This window comes from Porites lutea, chromosome 4 (genome assembly GCF_958299795.1).
Source record: "Porites lutea chromosome 4, jaPorLute2.1, whole genome shotgun sequence".
Classification (NCBI taxonomy): Eukaryota; Metazoa; Cnidaria; class Anthozoa; order Scleractinia; family Poritidae; genus Porites; species Porites lutea.
In genome coordinates, this window is record NC_133204.1 from 17,262,045 (window position 1) to 17,270,727 (window position 8,683).

Below are 8,683 nucleotides of genomic sequence, written 5' to 3' on the forward strand. Positions count from 1 at the left end.
TCAAACTCTGAACCACGAAATCGAATCGCTGAGCCGACAGTCAAGCAGCGGAACAAACAGCGGAGGCAAACCGGCTGAGGAAAGTACGTGCGCGCCCCGTTCTTTCTTGCGCCGACCAATTTTCATCTTTTTATTAAATGACTCACCCTCCGAAAATGGTAGGGAAGTTAATTGCAAAATGGGAAATATCGTAGATAAATGAAGCGGAAATTTTTAGCTTCTCTTAACGTGTCCCCCGATATGTATGATTATTAAAGAATATTTTGTGGTAGAGGTCTGTTATGTGCAGAGTGAAGTGCCTCTGACCATCATAGAGTGGTTTCAAGTCAGTTGATTATACTTAACAATTATTCCTCGAGACCGAATGGGTTCTGAGTCAATAGCCCATGAGGCCAAAGGCCGAATGGGCTATTAACTCAGAGGCGATGAGGGCGATGGGAATAATTGACATAATTGTTTTAGTAAAATCCAACTAGTTGGTCAAAAATATCGAGAATAAAAAAATTTTAGCTAGTTAAAGCTAGACTTTAACCCTTTTTTGCCGCCTAAAAGCCCGCGCTTTTAGCTACTATGGGGCTACAACAGATAGCCTAGTAGTAGCTCAACCAATCAGAACGCGGCATTGATAATAGACCACTAGCTGGATTTTACTAAATAGATTTAGCCAGGGCTAAAAGCGAAGCTCTCGATAATATTTACAGTTTTTTCAAACAAAATATAAAAGCGGCGAAAGCATGCAACGCGACATGCAACGCCGGAAAACGGTGAAAAACAACAGAGCGACTTTGCTCGTGCAGCACACTTTTCTTGTATATTTCTTTGCCGTTGTTTTGCACGACTACAACGTGGAACATCCAGAAACTTCTTAGTTACACGTTTTATGGAGGAAATGTCGTACGTGTTCCCGTTCACTTTTTTTCACTGCCGCTTATTTTCACGTCGCATTGGTGGTTGTTAGCATTTCTCATTTTGTCACCGCCGCTACAAAATTTTCAAGTTGTTCTTCCTACAAAAAATGTCTCCTTCGGTTTTTTATCTTTCGCTCTAAGTCCCTGTCGCCCTTTTTCTTGTTGAGCTTCGCTGGCCTGCCGCCCACTTTCTTCTTTTTCTCTGTCTTTTTCTGGTTCTATATTGATCTATATTCCAAATTTGTAGACAAGACAATTTATCTAAGTTTAATACTTTAGACAACACGGATACAGAAACAATTTCCGCATTCCTTTTTCGTCTTTATAGACTCCTTTGTTGTCTGTGGTTTACAAGACGCCGGTGGCTATGCGATTTCCCGCCAAAATAACCTCTAGTTGCATTTGGGAGGCCATACCTGTTGATTGAGTTATTTTACATTGGTATGCCTGTGGTGCGCACAGACGGTCTCTCGGGCGGGCGGGCGGTCGGTCGGTCGGTGTACGGTCACGTGATTAACAAATTTTCTCGGATGGGTAGATTACTTCATTTTCTTATCCATGGTGCTCCGCTGGCGTGCTCCGCTGGCGTGCTTCGCGCGCGAGAGCTCCGCTATAATTGAATTAGAGCTCACTTCTGCCCCAGACCAGAGAAACCAGGTTGATTTTGTTATCATGTATTTCTGCAAAACGTTTGACAAAGTCCCACACCAGTGCCTCTTATTAAAATTACAACAAACCGGTTTAGAAGGTTCTATTTTTGGTTGGATAGAGTGCTTTTTAACACAACGCTCCTCAGCGAGTTGTTCTTGATGGTGTTCAATCTGAGAAAGTGGCTGTGACATCCGGTGTGCCACAAGGAAACGTGGTGGGACCATTATTGTTTCCAGTCTTTCAGATCTTTATCGACGATATCCACGATAACATGCATAAGACTCTCAAATGAGTCTCTTTGCAGATGACTGTCTTGTCTATAGAATCATCAATTCCCCAAACGACTGCCTTAAGCTACAAGATCTGTCACTTTTTATGTGACTGGGCGAGCGACTGGCAGATGAAATTTAATAAATGCAAGTGTTATGTTCTTCACAATCTATAGGAACTTTATACTACTTACAAGACACACCCCTAGAGATGTCGACCAAACAGAAATATTTAGGAGTTGCTTTGTCTAACGATTTAGACTGGAGTCACCAAATCAACTCACTCACTACCAGAGCGAATAAGACTCTTGGCTTACTGCGCCGTAACTTGAAATCATGTTCACCCTATACTACGAATATTGTCTATAAGACCAGCGTAAGACCGCAACTTGAACACTGTAGCCCGATTTGGGATCCTTACGAGAAGGGTCACATCTTATCACTTGAGAAGGTACAACGACGAGCAGTTCGCTTTGTTAGCGGGAGACTACCGTTGAGAGTCCGGCGTGAGGGACATGATTAGTAAGATCAGTTGGCAGTCACTTGAGGAGCGCAGGGCGATAGGCCGCCTGGCACTTATGTAAATTGTCCGCGCGGTCTTGTCGATATCTCCACTCCACTCCTCCTCCCAAGTGGTCGCCTAACACGTCATACTTCTGATCTGTCATATCTTCGACTACAACCCAATACCAACTGTTACCGATCTTCCTTTTTCCCAGGCACAATTCCTGAATGGAAATCATTGCCACTAACTTTGCACTGTGCAATCTCAACCCAGTCATGGCCTCTCTAATTTAAACATTTCAAGGATTATTAACACTAGCCACTATGACAACTAAGACCGCTGATCATACTCCTGTATCTTATATGTCCCGCATGAGAGATTGATACGGTTATCAATTTAGATTTAAAAACTACACAGCCCTACATAGCTCCACATAGCCCTACATAGGCCTACATAGCCATACACATCCCTACATATCTTTTTATAGTGATGGTGTAAAATTGTTTTAATATTAATTTTGTTCTTATGTTTTATAGAGGGCCACAAGTTTATAAGTTTTTTCATAACTGTCACGTGTTTACCCTCTTTAAATAAAGGCGTTACCTTACCTTACCTTACGTAGCCCTACATAGCCCTACATGGCCCTGCAAAGCCCTACATAACCCTACATAGCCGTACATAACCCTACATAGCCCTACATAAGCCTACATAACTTTACATAGCCCCACATACTTCTACATACTCCTAGAGATCGCTACATAGCCGTGCATAGCCATACATAGCCCTACATAGCTTTACTTGGCCATACAAAGCAGTATATAGCATTACGCATACACAGATTACATGCTTGGGAGGGTACTTCCTAGCAAAAGGCTAATGAGTATGTGCCACTGGAACTGAGTTGCATTTTCACGACTGGATTGACTACAATGCGGTTACAGTTTCCATAGAATTGCTAGAATGGGGTGGCACATTTTCGAGATCTGGGGGATAAGAACAATCTGGTAAGAGGGAATGTAAAAATGGGAAGATTTTCACCATAGTTAAAAGGTAGATGCATGAACAGAAAGCGACTAAGTTGGGATCTTGAAAACTGTATTTGCCCAAAAACGACTTAGATGGGGTCCATAATTGACCATAGAATAGACTATAATGGGGTAGGGGTTGTGAGAGGCCAGCGGCCCATATCTAGCAATTGACTCAAGTAACGCGGGGTTCCGCCGGGGCAGGTACTCTTTGTCCTTTTAGTCAGAAATTCAACTATTTCGTCTTCGCATAGTTGGATAGTAATTGCCTAAGTAGCCTGGTTTCCAGGCAAATAAACCATCATCAACCTCGTTTCCATGCAAATATACCATCAAATCGATGGTATCAGGAGCCGATTATAATCGGCTTCTGATGGTATATAGCAAGCACTTTCAATCTTTCAAAGTGTCCAGCACCAGTTGGTTATGACGATTTAGCCGGGCCAATCAGAAAAGGTTAAATATTTTGAATGAATAATAAATCACCAAGATCACATTCTTCTGCCCAATAATGGTAAAATATATGGAAAAGAACCTAGATATAACGAAACCTCGTTATAGCGAACAAACCTTGCATGTCCCTTGCGGTGGTGGTCCTTCGTTATGTCGAGGTTCCACTTTCTTCTACCATTACCCGTACAAACCATCCTATCCTCTTTTACTTACCCGGTGAGAAGCCCACGCCGAAATAGCCGGTTCCAGGCTCCGAGACAGTAAGGCCCGCGGAACTGACAAAGCGCGAACACGAAAAAAAAAACGGGAGGAATCTGGGGAGAGGGGGAGGCGGCGGAAATGATTACAGGCTCTCTCTCCCTTCCTTTTCCTTTTTCCCGTCCCGCTTCCATTTTCGCGCGCCCTACACTTTCGCGTCTTCCCCACTATCTGAGAGCCTGGAACAGGCTAAAGCTCAGGCGAGTCTGTTGCGCGACAAATGCGAACAGCAGACATCAAGACTGAGAGGTAAACAAGTTAAACGATGTTGTCAAATGCTCTTAAAACTTTCCCATCTTATACTTTCTTATGATGGCATATGATGCGTTGACAAGTTAATTCGATAAAGGAGTGACTTTTATTAGCAAAATCAGTCTCAAATTCTGCGTGAGCACTCTAACACTCAATGTAGAGAAATGACAGGCTACTCAGTACGTTGCTAATGACGTACTCACAAAAAATATCAGGCAAAACCCTGAACCTAATGACAGACAATTGTTTGCAAATTTGCAGTGTCTTTATACAGGGTCTGGAAGGGTATTTTCGGGCTCCGCAATTTGACCAAAATACTGTGCGAGATTCGGGAAAACGCAAAATATCTTGCCCGGGGGGCTCAACCTCGTCCCCAGGGCTTTTCCCTTAAAAAATGGGTGGGGCGGGACAAGGCCCTGGCATCGGCTGGTCACGTGTACAGCCTAAATATTCCTGAGAAGTTAATTTATATGCAACCCGCTGGTCTTGCGCCGGAAAATAATAACATCGCGAACTATGTCGATATTTTCGCGTGTGTGCGATTCAAAAGCTTAAGATCCATTCAATTGCGCATTATTCAAATGCGAGTTTTTGAAAGAGCGTACCGGCTCTACGTTGTTACGTACAAAATATGTCAAATGCTTCAGAGTTGAGACAAGCTGTTTATCGGCTAGGACAAGGGGAAAGTGATTTTGTCCAATGTCAAACAAAAATGCGGGCCTTTGCCTCCAGAATTGAACTTGATTGAAATAGAATTGTTCATCAAAATGCTTTATGGAGTCTGGTCTTCTCCCCGGAAGGGACTCCGCATATGAAAGGAGTGGGGATGCTCGTCGAAAATTTTGAATTAAACCCCTAAAGGAGACCAATCTGGGCGTGGCCCAAGCTTTTTTTCACTCCTAAAGGAGACCATGTTAAAACAGAGACAAATGAAAAATACAGTGACTCTTAATGATGGCAAAGACATTATCATCGAATACTTGGATTATACGAATGGAGTAAATAAAACAAATAAAAAATACATATGAAATATATATTTTTATATTTTTTTCGCGTGCAACCCAAAACGAGACCTTCACGGCAAAATATGATCGTGTTTTGCCCAGAACCGTCCCTATGTGAGACCAAAATCCAAACTTTACACCCCTGAGCGAGACGACGAGCATCTCCACCCCTTTCGTATGCGGAAACAGGCAAACAAATCTCCGCGCCGGAAGCAAGTCAGCCTTCCAGCCAGGAACGATGACAGGTCGCCGATCTGAAACATTTGAAGACCTCTGATATCTTTCCTCTTCCGAGGAAAAGTACAAAGGATTTTCCATATATCAAAGAGAAGATTGACTGATCGATTGGAATCAACTACAGCTTTGTCAATTTTAAATGGACCCGTCTTTCTTTGTGCCAGTCGTTTGATCGCAGAGGTCGATGAATTTTTTCAAAATACAGGTCATACAGGCTAAGTCTAAACCAACGCGTGTCGCTATGATATGGCTGAGAGTTAAGGTGAATAGAACTAGGCTGTGTACGCCGGCCCACTTCGCAAGAAATAAAATAAAATATCAGAAGAGTCGAGAAAGCGGACTTTTCCAGTACATACTTTATGCATGTTCGATAGCATGGTTGTCATTCATACCGCTCTGTAAACAGAAGTTTTAAAGATGTCACTCGCTGCCCCCTTCATGGAAATCGAAGGAAAGCAAAACAATTACCATTGCCAGTATCTGTGACGGCAAAAAGGAAATCTTGTAAAACCTTTCGTTAATGGATGTAAACGGCCGCCCAAGACCGCGCGGTGTGAGGTTACGCATAATTTCAGCTTTTCACATAGCGCTAATTTATTACACCCAGGATTTTAGGGTGTACGAGGGCACACGTGACCAGCCGATGCCAGGGCCTTTTCCCGCCCCACCCATTTTTTAAGGGAAAAGCCCTGGGGACGAGGTCGCGGGGGCCGGGATATCTTGGCGGGAAACTGGATTTGACTGCTACTCGGGACGCGGGATTCACCAAAATTTTGGCACGAGATGCGAGATTTTTCCCCCTGGTTGTCGGGAATTCGGGAATTTATGACGACTCAAATACACTGAAAGCACTAGATAACATCGACATAAACCAGATGAGTCATCGATATGTCAGCAGCGTCTTACAAAATGATTGAAATGATCCCGTCGACTTCCGCTCACTTGATCGATCGCAGCGGGGATGTTATATTTGAGTTAGTTTGGGCACAGGGCGCCCACACAATCTGTTTCTGTAGCCGATTGTTATTTTATAGTAAATGTACTGGATTTACCGTTTGCTTCACCTATAGCGATAAATCGCTAACTATGTATATAAATCAATGATAAATAAACGTTGAATTACCTTACCTGTGGTATATAGTCGTCGTTTTACCTCAAAAGCGGTTTTTCGAGCGATTTTGAAGGAGTTGGATTTCGCCGTTGACTGTTTCTTATAATAGAAGGAACAGTCAACGGCGAATTCAAACTCAAAATCGCTCAAAAAACCGCTTTTGAGGTAAAAGGACGACTATATACCACAGGTAAGGTAATTCAACGTTTATTAATCATTGATTTATATACATAGTTAGCGACATATCGCTATAGGTGAGGCAAACGGTAAATCCAGAACATTTACTAGAAAATAACAATCGGCTACACAAACCACAGGTGGCCCAAGCTCATTACATGAACACGGACGTGACTCTTGCTTGCGAGCGGTGTTGTGTTACAAACGGTTATTTACAAAGGCTTGTATGGGATGTAAACGGTTTTTCTTAAAAGAGAGAAAAAATGTTATGTTTGTCAATAAAATCGACTTACCTTATTGCCTTGTTGTATTCTTTGTTGGTTGCCCGCGTCTCAGGCCGTTTTGAAGTGTTTTTGGCGAGTTAGCAAAATAGCGCTAACTCGCCAACTCATGTAATGAGCTTGGGCCGCCTGTGCACAAACAGATTGTGCGGGCCCCCTGTGGTTTGAGTTATAAAACGGTCAATAATGTCGTTTCCAGTTTATATCACTAAAAAAAATGTTAAATCTGTAATAGACTCAGTTGTATTGCATTGAACGACGCGGCTTATAGTCCCAGGGGGGTACTCGGGATTTCAAGTGACGGGGATGCCGATGATCAAAGGATTTTTTTGGGTTTGAAATTTTCGATTCCGGGACTTTTTTGGGTACGAAAATTTGGCTTAGGTAGCTTGATTTGAGTAGGGATTTTTTGGGGGTATTAAAAAGAGGGGTGAGAAATGGTCCGTTAAAATTTTTAACTGCTCGCAAAATTTTACCTTTGCTCGATTTGCTCTCAAAATTCAGCTGAAAATTTAAACGATTTGATTTTTACGTTGCTCGCAAGCTCGCAAAGCAAATTGTTTATTTCTGCTCGTGCTCGCAAAAAAATCGCTGTGGTCGGCAAGCTCGCGAATGCTCGCAAAGACCATTCGTCACCCCTAAAAAGAATCGGTAGTGCTCTGGCTGCGTAGTTCTGCGAATAAAGTACAAACAAACGTGTTTTGCTGTTGTTTAATAGTTAACTATGGTGTCGCTTTACATCGCACGTGTTATACAATAGTCTGCAGAAATCGGCATGGGATTTTTTGGGGGTTAATTTTTGGTCCAGGGATTTTTTGGGGTTTTGCTGGAAGCCCTAGGGATTTTTTTGGGTCTTGACTTTTGGCTCTATGTAAAAGTGATCATCCCCGTCACTTGAAATCTCGAGTACCCCCCCCCCCCCCCCCCCCTGGGCTTATAGTCTTCTCGAGGAAGGCTGGCCTTGTTCGGTCGATGTTATTTAGTGTCAACACGTCACGAAATCCTATCTAACATCGACCAAAACCTAACCGGAACTCGGCTAAATCACACGTGAGTGCGAATCCCACCCCAGTTTTATTGCTGTCATTTGAGTCTCAAACAATAGTTTTCCAGCTTTTCGACTTTCACCTAAGACCTCGTCTGGTCTCAATCCTTTATTGTAATAATAACGTCGTGGTTTGCAATCGCGCTGGATGAGATAAGAACTAGACGGATTTTAAGAGAAAAGGCGGACTGCAATTCAAGCAGTCTACAAATACCACAGGGAGCCAGAACGCTGTATTAGCTAATAGAAAAAATTGGATGTATTTACGCTGTATTAGCTAATAAAATAATAAGATGCATTTTCCTTTGTTCCTGTGTCTTTATGAGTCGTTTTGGAAGGGATTTAAATCCGATAAGAGACGGTTAACGTAGACTGTTCACAGTCCTCTATTTTCCCGCGAGATCATCGAGATCGAGCGCTTTGCGTTACCGGCTGCCATCTTGCATGAGTGTCAAAACTACTTAGGGGCCGGGGGCGATTTGGGAGGAAAGGAGAAAAATAGAGGGA